The 14,029-nt window shown below is 36.1% G+C and overlaps 1 protein-coding gene across 2 annotated transcripts in view; it reads right to left on the bottom strand.

Annotated features, from left to right (window-relative positions):
* tafa1a (TAFA chemokine like family member 1a) overlaps positions 1–14,029 on the bottom strand; it is a 52,784-nt gene that overhangs the window by 8,783 nt on the left and 29,972 nt on the right. The window lies entirely within an intron of this gene.

The raw sequence follows: 14,029 nt of genomic DNA, 5'->3' as shown, positions 1-14,029 counted from the left end.
GCAGACAATGCTTATGGTGATAGAGTAGCAGAAGATATTTTTTTACCGTGTTCCTCGTTTATCTTTATTTGCTTTACATCATTTATTTTCTGTATTGTTTATTTTGGTAATGCTGTAAGTGCAGAACATACTTATTGTAAATGTTAACAGTCATAAAGCTTTGTTAAGACTTCACTCTGAAAGAAGATCGGATAAAGGGGAAGGTGAGAGGTCTGGAAGGCGGCTATAATTCATCTAAGAGCACATTAATGGTGAGAGATCTGTAATGAACGGAAGTCTTAGAACAAAAGATTGTGAGTTCCTATACTGGGAGAGCAAGTTATTGCCAAACACTCTTTTCATTCAGACCTATAGTATAAGACAAGGGCACAAAGACAGAAAGAGAAATTTTCAGTTTATGATCAGACTGATCTTTTATTAAACACACAATGAGCACCAATCTACAGCTCTATGTGAATTTAATAGATTTTATGAAAGATATGCAGTAAGTGCTTGGGATGTCAGATGAAAATATGTATGATTTTGATGAAAATATGTACAGTATATATGATTTTGTGTCAGAGACAGATGACTATATAGCATTTTACTGTAGCTCAGGTGGAAAATCAGTGTGATAGCAATGTAAAGTTTGTAGATTTGTAGCTAACCATAACTAACACTCAACTGAAGCAGAAGCTGATTATGGCATAAACATTTTCAATATAAATGCTTTCAAAGGCATTAACACATACAACACTACACATACAAATAACTGATACAATAACTGAGACATGTCAATGAGACTGTTTTCATCCTAAGCAAAGGCTTTACTCGTCTGCACAATGATAGCCATTAAAAAAACAACAACAACAAAATGTTTTAAATGTTTTAAAAATGTTTTAAAAAATGCATAAAATAACCCTTTATTTTAATAATTTACTCTCATTATTCAGTCTCATGCAAAGCATGGAGGGAACTGGAAATCCTCACCCAGTTTTAACAAAATATTGCTTTAATACAACACAAATTATTAATGTAGTCCCGACTTAAATGAGACAAATTCACATAGGTTGATTTAACAATATGTTTCATTAAAAAACCAAAACAAAATTGTAATAGATTAAATAAGTACATTTTAATTATATATTTTATAATAATGTAATTATTATAAAATATACACCCGGACAAGTAATAGGCTACTTAAAGGGGCAGTGAATTTGTCGATTTTATTGTTTTATACTGTTGTCTGAGGTCTACTTATGATGTTCGCGTGTTTTTTACATTCAAAAACATCAAAAACAATAAGTAATAGGCTATTTTGTAACATGGATTAGTGGCTCTCTGGAGAAAAGCTTCGTTTGAAGGGGCGGGCCGCATTGAAGACCTGGACTTAAACACCCACTGCTATGATTGGACAGCTTTATTCCCCGTCATTACATGTGGGGAAATGTTATAAAAACATTAATGTGTGAAAATAGCAGCCAAACACATATATGTTTGAGCCACAAAAGATTATGGGTGCTAAAGATGATACACATAAATGACAATCCGTATAGTAAAGTAAAAAACAAAACTTTAAACTCGACGTGACTAAAGTATCGTATACAACACAGTAAGCGCGCATCAGATTATAAACTGCGGCTGATAAGCTCTTATCAATAACTTTGTATATTTCTATTGTGCTTGTGAGGTTGCTCTTAGATACACGTAACGTTACATACAACAGTTATATGATAAAAAAGCTTTGTTGAGTGTTTGACCTTTCAAACGCAACTCACCTAAATTACCGTATACAACACAGTAAGCGGGCATCAGAATCTAAATTGCGGAGGATAAGTCCTTCCTTTGCATATTTCTACCGTTAAATTACAATCGTATTGTTAAGTGTTGTACCTTTACTAATCGTTTAATGTTTTTAGTAAATTAAAACAGTCAAACATACGTATTTAGACACGGATGTTACAACAGGACATATCAAGCGATCTCTTCTAACAAAGCAATAGTGAAACGCAGTAACTTAAATAAAGTAAAATGTCTTACTTGCTATGTCATTTTCGTCAGATCCAATATTAGTGGTGCTTTTAATCACAGTCTCTCTGCAAATCCAGCATCGACTTGCTTCTTTACAAGTGAATCCGCACAGTACACAAGGTAATCAAACACTCCCCATGCGAGCTGGAACTCTTCAAAAACAACCTTTATCCATGCATTACATGTTATTTTCCGAGCCTCCGAATTAAAGTATTCAGCTTCTTTCAAGAAGAATTTGAGAAAACCAGTTGCCATATAAAAATAACCTAATGTGAAATAAAACAAGAGTAGCATTTACCTTAAAATTAAATGTAATTAATTCCGACTTAATTCAGCAAGTTCAGTAAAATTCATTTTAGGTTGATTTAATTTGAAATAATTTTTTATATTACTTGCTCGGTCCAACATATCCACTTAGTTAATTGAGTTATTCTATTTTTAAAAAATCATGACTATAAGTCAATCATTGAATAAACTTGATTCTTCAGAAACTAACACAAAACTGCGTTTTTGACTTGTCAGTACTGTGAAGAGAAAAACAATAAAATGTGCTGAACAAGGTTTATGCAAGTAAACACTGATCACCTGAACGGTGACTTCACAAGAGTATAGTTTACAACAAAACAACATCAATAATATAAGAGCTTTTTTTTAAGTCCAAAACAGTGATGTTTACTTTATTGTTTAAGTAAAGACAATATCTGGGTTAGCAGTATAATAACTTAATGTAAATACTTAGGGGCATATGTACTGGATGAGGACGATATTTTCTACCAGAAGGATGACACTTCATAAATGTGTTAATAAAATCATGTGCCCTTATATTTTATTCTGTGGTAATTGTTTTATAATGGCTATACTTAGTCATGCTTACAAGTGCCCTTTAGCTGTGAATATATTTACAACACACACGGACACGCAAATAACATATTGATTTCTTTATACCATTCTAGACACTGTAATGTAGTTAAAGGCACAATATGTAATTTTCACAGGTAGAGTTTGCTAACAACAACAGCGACGACGTAGTTTGATGACGATTTAAAAGAGCGTGAAACAATGAGAGTAGTCTTCACCTTCACTGTTAATAGAAATCGATCCAATAGGATTCAGAAATCACGTTCATGGATGATGTATTGAAATAAAGCTTTATTACATAACAATGTAAGCCCTACGGTGGATACAGTGTAGCTTGAAGTAGAGTGCTAAATGCTTATTACTAGTACTATTTCTGCACACGGCCCTGTACGGATTAACGAAAGCAACACAGCAGTACTGCTTTTGAATTGCTCTCAAGAAACTGTAATGTTACATGCCGAATGGTCTGCACAGTGCTACATGAAGTCAACCACACCTATGATTCCATAGTACTTTAAAAACATCCTAATACAAAAATATTTGTTGGTTCAACTTATAAAGTGCTAGTTCATTCGTAAATATTAGTTGACTCAACATTTTTACTAAGTTTACTAATTTGAATTAACTAAAAATGTAAAGGCAGCATGAACACTTACTTTTTTAAGTTGAACCACTTGTAGCCTACTGTACAGTTATGTTCCCCTCAAAGTACCACTATCTTTGAAGTTCAACTATGTATCTCTGAGGTACTAATATTCACCCTGAAGGTACTTTTTTTTTAAATGGTTTTGCCCCATTTGTATCTTTATTTCTCTGCGAGGATAACCTCAAAGCCATTGACGACCCTAGGCGGGGTGTTGGTTAAAACTGGGAATTCTATGTTTCAATTCTTTGTTGAAAATATTTGTGATAATAAATACATATGTAATCAAAATATATAGTATCACCATTATCACATTTCTCAACCAATGAGAATAAAGCATTCAACAGCCCCGTGGTTTAACTGGGAATAACAAACCTCGGAATGTCACCACTGTCTAATTAAAATCAAGCGTTCCAGAGTGCCGTGTAATACGTCTGAGGTAATGCTTTTTAATATCAATTAATATTTTGTCAATTTTATTAAAGGTCAATATATGCTGGAAGCAAGCAAACAAACAAACAAACAAACAGCATAGTGGAACGCAGGCAATAATATTGTCCCACTGAGGACAGTTTGGATGGTTAAGGAGGTCTTGTTTGTGTTTCTTTAATTATAAAAAATACCCTCTGCCCCATTGGGACTTCAGTGTGAGTGTGCAGGGGTTTGTTTTCTTTAATGTGTAGTCTTAATTACATAAGACAGACCCAGTTTCTGCTTTGATCTATTAAGAGAGGGAAAAATGTGCAATAGCTCCTGACTAAAATATCTTCAATCCTCAATGAGTATAAACAGAGCAGTGTGGGATTTGAAGCGAGAGGAAAGATAAAAAATAAACGTTAAACGCACATTCAAAAATCAATAAAAATGTAAATAGCTTCTTCATCCCCAGCTTGCTTATGCTCTCATTACCTCAAGATTGAAGTAAGTCAAAAAACGGAGGAGAGAGGGAGAAACAGAGCGCAGCCTGTCGACCGCTTTATCAGTTAATCCGAGTCTTTTAGTACAGGTCTGAATATTTAAACGGGTGACAGTGGACAGCGTGGAGCCATGCAGACAGGCGATTGCTTTTGTATCCTGTCACTTCACGCAACTTGCTAGAAATTGATTGCCAAACCTCAGGGGATAAACGTTATCTTATAGAGGTCTCAGTGTGCATACTACTCAACATATTAAACAGAGGGTCAAAGCACTGTTAAAGCTGTGCTACAGCACTGTCAGCCAGCTGTCATTTACTGCAACTTATGTAAAATTATGTACTCGACCTCAACAGTGTGTTTGTGTGCAAGTAAATATGCTCCTGTTTTTTAAATTACAAACTATATACTCAGCATAAGAGTTTGCCAGGAAAATGTATATGCGTGACCCTCTTTTGATGAAATGGGCAGCATGCCATGGTTTAATGAGCTGGAATGATCTCAAATTTTATGCAAAACCTGATAATTTACAATCTAAAAAAACTGTTGTTTGTTGGATCAAATATGTGACCTTGCCTGTGAAAACCAAGCTAAAGTCATTTTTTTGATGTAATGTTTTCTATATAAAATCATCTCATTAATATTTTAACCTTGATATCTTTAATATTGACAGAGTAAGGTCATGTCAAAGATTGAAGTCAAACTTTGATGCTCCTAATCTCATCATTAGATTATACGACGGGCCCCTATCATACACCCGGAGCAATGCAGCACAATGCGCAATGCTTGTGTCTTTTGCTAGTTTCAACCCGCCACCTATAAACAGGACAACAATGTGCAAATATTGCATTTATTTTGAAATGTTTTTTAAATGCTACCCCATGGATGTTCTATATATGATGACTTTGTACCTGTGGACAGGGGCGCTGTAAAGGGGGGGTAAACAATGACGATTCTCGGGACCCACGAGTAAGAGGGGGCCCAGAGAAGCCCCCAAAATTGTGGTGCTAAAAAAATATTTAATAGTAAAAATGATTAGCTTTAAATTATTCTATTTGCTGTTTCCTGGTATCAAATTTTTTTTATTTGTTTAGGAAACACAAACTTCCGTGGGCCCCTTTCCCCCCTCTCAATTATCATAAAATGGTTCAGTCCGCCCAAATTGTATAATCCAGGCAACACAGCTTGACTTCACTTATAGCGCCGGCAGAATATCAACTTTGCAAAACTCAATTTAAACAGCGCAAAATGACTGCCTGTGGACGTTATAGATGGAAATGATTATATTTCTGTTTTTATTCACACAATAAATATTTAAACTAGTTTTAATGAAAATGCATGTAGTTTTAGGAAAAGTCAGGGAGCAGCAAGGCTTTATGATTTATTTAGACAAAGTTATTGACTATGCAAATTTCAAAACGGTCAAAATGACGCCTTGTTTGTTCTAGTGTTAAAGATAATTACCACACTGCAAAAAATGATTTAAGAAAAAATTCTTAGTAGTTTTGTCTTGTTTTCAGTAAAAATATCTAAGATTTCTTAAATAAAGATGCTTTTTCATGATGAGCAAAACGACCCAAGAAAATTAATCTAGTTTTTAGACCACAAATATTAAATTTAAGTGATTTTGTGCATAAAACAAGCAAAAAATCTGCCAATGGGGTAAGCAAAAAAATCTTGAACATTTTTCTTAAACACTAAATTCAAGAAAAATAAAAAATAAATTCATTTGCTTACCCCATTAGCAGATGCTAATTTTTTTTTGCACACTGCAAAAATTGACTTTCTTACTTAGTATTTTTGTCTTGTTTTCAGTAGAAATATCTAAAAATTCTTAAATTAAGATGCTTTTTCTTGATGAGCAAAATGACCTTGGTAAATGAGTCTAGTTTTAAGACAAATTAATATACAATTTAAGTGAATTTGTCCTCAAAACAAGCAAAATGATCTTCCAATGGGGTGAAAAAAAATTGTGAAATAAGATTTTTTTTTTCTTAAACACTTAATTCAAGTAAAATTTTCTCACCCCATTGGTAGTCAAAATACAATAAAAGATCATGATTTTATGTAAATTAATATGAAAAAAGTCTCAGCTGTGTTGGGGGCCCTGTCAAGATTCTTTTCATGGGGCCCAAAATCCTTAGCAGCGCCCCTGCCTGTGGATATGAGATGAGAACCTTTTTTAAGTACTGTAACACTTTTCAAAACACTCATGGCGCTGTCCGAGTGCTACAACATTTTGGCTCTCCACATGTTTGTAAATTCTTTATCTCTTGTTTGTTACAAAGTATTTTTAGAGTACAAACACCTTTTCTTTCATATTTGTTAATTATTCTTTGAGATAACACTGATCATGTAGGGTATCCATACATTTACAGCAATTAAAAGCATGCTAATTTTACTTCCATGACTGGCTTTAGAAGGGGATAGGAGATGAGACTATCATTAGTTTATGTTAGCAATAAGGTACAAGAGGCTGTGCTGTATCATACCTTATTGCTTTTATAAAACAGTTACCACACAATATTAAAGTAAAAAAAATATTTTTATTGTATCAATAAAAGCATTCCTTCCGCTATAAAAGTAGTCCCTGACCGTGAACAACAAAGTTCCAATGTGTAATATGCATGAAAACTAAAAAAAAAAAAAAAACCATTCTCAAACTGATACGTGTGGTTGCTAAGGGTGTTGCTAAGCGTGCAGTGATAAATAGAACCATTCACCATTGATCTATATAAATGACTGGTGAAGCCAGCGCAGAGTTCGAGCGGATGACTTGGTATACCCAACCGGGAAAGGGCGTCATTGACTTCCATTCAAAATCATGATCTAATTTCACCCGCTTTACAGTGTATCAGTCACACAAGATACATTTTTAGGATATGTGTAGGTAAATGAATTGTTAATTCTGGTGTTTTTTGCAATGTTTATGTTTAAATCGGACAGGATAATGAATTTATAAAAAACGTTAATGCTGCATTCTGTTAATTACACGGGTATAAATAAAGTTACAAAGCATGATTATTTATTTAGATTTCAGAATGAGCACGTTTGTCATTAATACTAAATATGCTGCGGTCTGTTTGCTAATCTGATACTGTAATAAAGATGAATGTATAATAACTGTTTAAAAAGCAAAATGTACAACTTTCAGTAAATAACTATGGTTAGGACGTTTGTGTTGTAATAATGTAGGGAGACTTCAGATATAAAAACAGAAACTACTAAAGTGATGTTAGGTTCTCGAACAAATCGTTCTTTAGAGCCGGTTCACAAATCGAACTGAATCGAACTTTAGTTTTGGGCATAAGTTCTGGGTTGATGACGCAGGATGCACAGCTGAAATACCACGTCGGACTAAAAAAAAACCAAAAAAGGTGATGACTGCCGAGGCGAGGATTGCCTACGATTCTGACGGATGAATCACCGTGGATTTGAACCAGCCTGATGCGCGAAGTTTCTTGTTTTATTCATTTCTTGATATGTTTGTTTTATTAAAAAGCTTTAGTTTTAGTACAATTTATTGTGCATGAGAATCATATTGTAGTTGTTTAAGGAAGACCAATGAGATTAAAAGACTAGTTTATTTATTCTTTATACACACATATCCGCAATTCTGCATCAGTGTCTTTTACTGTTCAGTTGTATCTGGCATTTACGATCCATAATTGAAACTGTGACCACAAACATTACTAACTTTATTGATTAAAAGGCAATAAATCAGCTATGCCTTTATAGAAACAACTTTTTATTTGAATGTTTTAATGTGTTGACACAAACGACTTTATTTGAATGTTTCAAGAAGTTAGAAAATAAATGCGTACTGATGTCATTTCTTGATGACGTCAGGAACCGGTGAATCAGCTTTTTGAACCTGTTTAATGAGCCGGTTTGCAGAAATGAATTGGACTTTGCATCACTATTCAGCACAGGACAGAACACACTGGGGCCTTAAATAGGAAAAGCTAAACAAGATAATGAGGGAAGGTCAGGTGAGGGGAGTTAACCAATAATGAATCATTAACGAGGAAACAAGGGGACGGGGCAGAGACAAGACACGGCAGCACACTACCCAAACAAAAGGCCATGTCCTACCACACAAAACATGGGTACAGCCACAATCCTGCCACATGAACTATGAATTACTGTGACAGACTGGCAGGAACATGACACACGGGTTGAAACAACACAGAATTTTTAGTGTATGATAATCCAGCATGATTTAATTATTTCTAAAGAGTATCTTATGTTCTTAAAATCCAAAATAATCAGACCTTCTGTACAAAGCAGAACATTCTGTGAATATTTACAGGTTTAAATTAGATTTTAAAACTAAGATTTTTTATGCTTTCTCAGACTTTGGACTGCACTGTCGATTCACACAGACAGATTTACTAAGCACTATCTCTTATTTTTACTATTGTGCCATTTTTAGTTCTCTGTTCTGGTTGATTTGATCAAATTTATATCATAAAATTAGATCTCGTGTCCATTTGAACCAAAGAAGCCCAGACCAGTCTAGCACTTTCCCACTGTAATTCTCCTCTAGCGGAAGAGCTGAAAACATCCCGAAGATTACATTAAAAAACCTGCATAAAATATTAACGATTAAGCAAACCCTGTAGCATAAATTTCAAACGAAGAGCTTACAGAGGATCGTTGAATGGTGCTGAGTTTCATATTTTAAGAGACATAACATGAGGTCACCCTGAGGGAGTGTGGGCTACACCGCTGATTGATCCTGTAGATGCACTGATGGCTGCTGTGGTAGGGAATCCTGCGTCGTACTGCTTACTACAAGGGCTATTTCAGGCACTTATTCAGTTTAATGGATATGAGACCAGGCCATCAGGGACCAATAAAGGCCCATTTTCCTGAAGCAGCCAGTATGTGAAGATAGAAAATAGACAGCTTATTACACACACGGGCTATAATTTTGTGTCTTCTACTGTCTAATTAGCCAGCTGCGGTGCGCGTGTGTGTATCTGTGTGTCTGGAGGAAGTGTTGTACATGCATTCAAGCTCCATTCAGAGCCATCTGCATGAGGGTTTCGTCTGACAGGCAGGTTATCTCACAAGCCATCAACAGCAAACAAACATGCTCTCCGAGGACAAACAAACAACGACAGATGAGCAGACGCAATACGGCTCTTTGAACATGAGCTTGGACACAAATGATTTCATTCAAAGCTGGAGCAGTTTAGATGAGGACATAGAAATCCAGAGCTTTAAAAATGAGCACAAGGATACAGACCTTTCAATGGATGTATGGATGAATGGATGTTTGGATTAATGGATGGACTCAAGTCACCATTACATGTATGCATTTAGCAGATGCTTTTATTCAAAGCATCTTATAGTGCATTCAATCTGTGTACATTGTTTTATCAGAATCAAACCCAAAACCTTTTGTACTTGCTTACACATGCTTAAAAAACAACAGCCTCTCTAAAAGGCTCCATTTATGAGGATCTTAAGGATGTTCTCTTTTTAAAGTCTGGGATGTGAACATCTACCCAATCCATTACTCACAGACCAGCAAAGTACCTGCAGTATGTGACCGGTGGGGACAATGACGGCAATCAACTCTCTCACTTCTGTCCATTTACTTCTTCAATATATAATATGTTTTATCTTAATCAGCCTAAATCAAGTCTAAATCAAACCAGAAGAAGGTTTAAAGCCCAAAAGCAGGATCTTGAATATGTTTAGGTGCTGTTAAGGTGACCTTGATAGAATAGAGGTTTTAGCTATAGACTCTGACAGTGCTGTCAACAGTAGTTGATGTGAGCGCAGTCTGATCACATACAGTACACAAAAACCACAACCACAACTTCACTGCTACTACACACACAAGCCGGTGCTGTTTACTCCTTTGGGGTGTTACTGCATGGAATGCTGTCACTCTTGTGGGGAAAGCTGAAATTTGTGAGCACCATTCACTGATGAATTGGTTTATGCTTGCAACACTCAAAGCAAATTTGTCACTGATAGAAATGACCAAAAGCTGTTTTTACTAAATGAACCGTGAGGTAATAAGCATAGGTATCTATTCCAGTACACATTTTTAATATCGACTGAGTAAGTTCATGTCGAAGATTGAAATCAATGTAAAATCTAAATATGATGCTCCTGATATCATCATTAGATAAGACAGGGTCATTTATTATGTTATTAAATATTACATTGTTTATTTGGTTTGTTAATTTATACACTCAATGTACACTCACCTAAAGGATTATTAGCAACACCATACTAATACTGTGTTTGAGCCCCTTTCACCTTCAGAACTGCTTTAATTTTATGTGGCATTGATTCAACAAGGTGCTGAAAGCATTCTTTAGAAATGTTGGCCCATATTGATAGGAAAGCATCTTGCAGTTGATGGAGATTTGTGGGATGCACATCCACGGCACGAAGCTCCCATTCCACCACATCCCAAAGATGCTCTATTGGGTGACTGTGGGGGCCATTTTAGTACAGTGAACTCATTGTCATGTTCAAGAAACCAATTTGAAATTATTCGAGCTTTGTGACATGGTGCATTATCCTGATGGAAGTAGCCATCAGAGGATGGGTACATGGTGGTCATAAAGGAATGAACATGGTCAGAAACAATGCTCAGGTAGGCCATAGCATTTAAACAATGCCCAGTTGGCACTAAGGGGCCTGAAGTGGGCCAAGAAAACATCCCCCACACCAATACACCACCTGACTCTACCATCTGAATGTCTCAACAGAAATCGAGGCTCATCAGACCAGGCAACATTTTTCCAGTCTTCAACTGTCCAATTTTGGTGAGCTTGTGCAAATTGTAGCCTATTTTTCCTATTTGTAGTGGAGATGAGTGGTACCCGGTGGGGTTTCTGCTGTTGTAGCTCATCCGCCTCAAGGTTGTGCGTGTTGTGGCTTCACAAATGCTTTGCTGCATACCTCGGTTGTAACGAGTGGTTATTTCAGTCAAAGTTGCTCATCTATCAGCTTAAATCAGTCGGCCCATTCTCCTCTGACCTCTAGCATCAACAAGGCATTTTCGCTACAGGCTTAATCCAAATGTGGTTTGAAATCCTTTTCAAAACGCATTTCAGGAAATCCATTTCAGTCTGACTGCTCTAAACGCATTTGTGTAGCTTTCGGTTACGTCATGCTGTTGCGTCACGTAAAATGTAAACACGTCAGACATCAAGGCAGATTGTCATACCAGCATGACGTCATTGCCATATAACAGTGCAAATCAACATATATTTTTAAGTTACTTTAACTTCACAGATTAAGTTAAACAATTTCAACTTGTTTTTATAAGTTATGTCAATTTATCACAAGTCAAAACTTAAAATAATACGTTTTGAGGGTATTTGGCAGTCAATCTTCAGAAACAGGCATTCAAAAATCAAATAAAGCACTTTGAGAGAATACAATACTTGTATTTCATCATTTCACAGTATCTAACCGCAAAGCCCTTGTTTTATTAAAATATGAAATTCATCTTTCCACAGATGCTGAGTTGAATAAAGTATGGCCTTTGACTGGGCATGACCGCTCTAAGACATTAAACTTTTGGTATTAAGTGTGATCTAGTGTGTGTTCCTTTAGAAAGATGAATAATCTTTCAAATCCCAGCGCTCTCTGCTGCACCTTCAGGACTTTCTATTTTGCTTTCTATTTTGTACTTGCCGTTCTCCGTTTTCCTTTTTGTTTTTATGAGATTTTAGGAGCCCAAAGCATGAAACGTTCACTAGGGATTGTGTTCTCATTGTGAGACAGTGTTAAGTTTATCCCAATATAGCACTTTGTATTAAGGCCCAAACATGGTTTGGTCTGAATACAGAATCCTTTTCCAAATTGTGAGTCTGTGTCTCGCATAGCTTTAGGCAAACCCCTGCCATGGTGTGATGTTTTTTAACAAAGGCTTTTTGGTTGCCACCCATTCGTACCAACCATATTTATAAACCGTGCCTGCTGTTGTTGTCTCATGCGCAGTTTCTCTCATCTCTCTCACAGATGACTCTGGCTCTGTTCGTGTTGCTGTTGTCATCTGGTTTACTTCTGTTTCTCTTGCCCTTCTTGACCCGAAACCCAGCCAGCCCAGTTCTCGGCATATTATTTTTTAATCATGGATGCTCCTCTGCTCCAAGAGTTAACTTCTTTGTTAAACTCCCCTGTGCATTACTATTTGGAGATACAATATCTCGGTGCAAAACCTGTATAGTAAACACAGATGGACTTGAGTAAATGTGACCCTGTTTGTGAAATCCCTGTCTCGCAATCTAATTATTAGATGAGGAGCAAGTTCGATTTATCTCATTGTTTTTTTCTTTTCATTTCAATCTTTGATGACTTTTATAGTTTATAGTATTGATGTATTAAAGAGCATCTATTTCATTGCTAAAAACAACTTTATTTTGTGTATTTGCTATAATAAAATGTTTGCATGGTTTATGGTTAAAAAACACATTGTTTTCCACATCGTACATTTTTGTAGCTCTAGATTTCACTCTCTTCCTGAAATGCACGGATTTTAAAAGCTCTGTGTCACTGATTGGCCAGCTAATCTGTACGTTGTGATTGGCCTGAATATCTCTGACATCAGTCGGAAATGTGACGCTCTCTACCATGTTTGAAAGATTTGGTCACAATGCAATGCTAACAGGGGTTAATTTACAGGCTGAGAGTAGAGGTCTTCACGGGTCCAAAAATTCCTACCCGAACCCGAAGAGACCAATAAATTTACACGACTGAACCGACCCCGACCCGTCTGTTATTTTGAAAGCTGGACCCGGAACCGACCCGGACCCGTCTATTATTTAAAAGCTGGACCCGAACCCGTCCGGGAAGACACAGACCCGACCGGCAAATATTCTTTAGCTAAATGTTATTAAAAAGTCAATAAACAAGTAGCGAAAATTAAACTTTTTGTCTTACTCATTCTCCCTGTACCTGACTGTGATGCACAATCCTCATTGCCAAGAAAGTTCCATCCATGTTATTCCTCTCTTGACGATTTAAATGCTTATTTCAGCTTTAAAAGTCCACTTTACAGTCGGTGATGAATAACGCAGTTTACATGTGTTGTTTATCGGGTCAACTTGCATAATAATTTATACTGTTTGACCATTTGGATTATAATAACGATTGGTCGTTCAGTGTCATGGCTGCTTTCGTTAGCTTTACTTTGCTATCATCTCTGTGCTCTTTGAGCAGAGTCTGCGCGAAAACTTTTGATATAACAGCAAGACGGTCATTTTATAATATTATTATAAAAATTATTGAAGTCAGTGCCAAACGCGCGATATGGCGGAATAAGTCCCGTCTTCTAAATAAAAGAGTCAATTGTCAAAGGTAAAGTAATTGCGTCTCACTGCAGAAGCTCCTGACTGGTAGCCAGAGAAACATTACAAGAGCGCATGCGTGTTAGCTGCCTGGTTGGAGCAACCAAATATAAACTTTTTATTGCAGTTTGAGCGTCATAGAAAAAAATGTATGCGACATTTAATCTAAGTTTTTGTTGCTGATTTTGAAATATTTTATTTAAATGTGAGTGTGTGTTCTCCGAGTCTGATCGACTTGGGTATTACCCACAATGTGAAACAGACCCGGGACCCGA

The sequence above is a fragment of the Paramisgurnus dabryanus genome, chromosome 21, assembly GCF_030506205.2.
Source record: "Paramisgurnus dabryanus chromosome 21, PD_genome_1.1, whole genome shotgun sequence".
Classification (NCBI taxonomy): domain Eukaryota; kingdom Metazoa; phylum Chordata; class Actinopteri; order Cypriniformes; family Cobitidae; genus Paramisgurnus; species Paramisgurnus dabryanus.
This window is presented reverse-complemented; position numbering and strand designations above follow the sequence as displayed.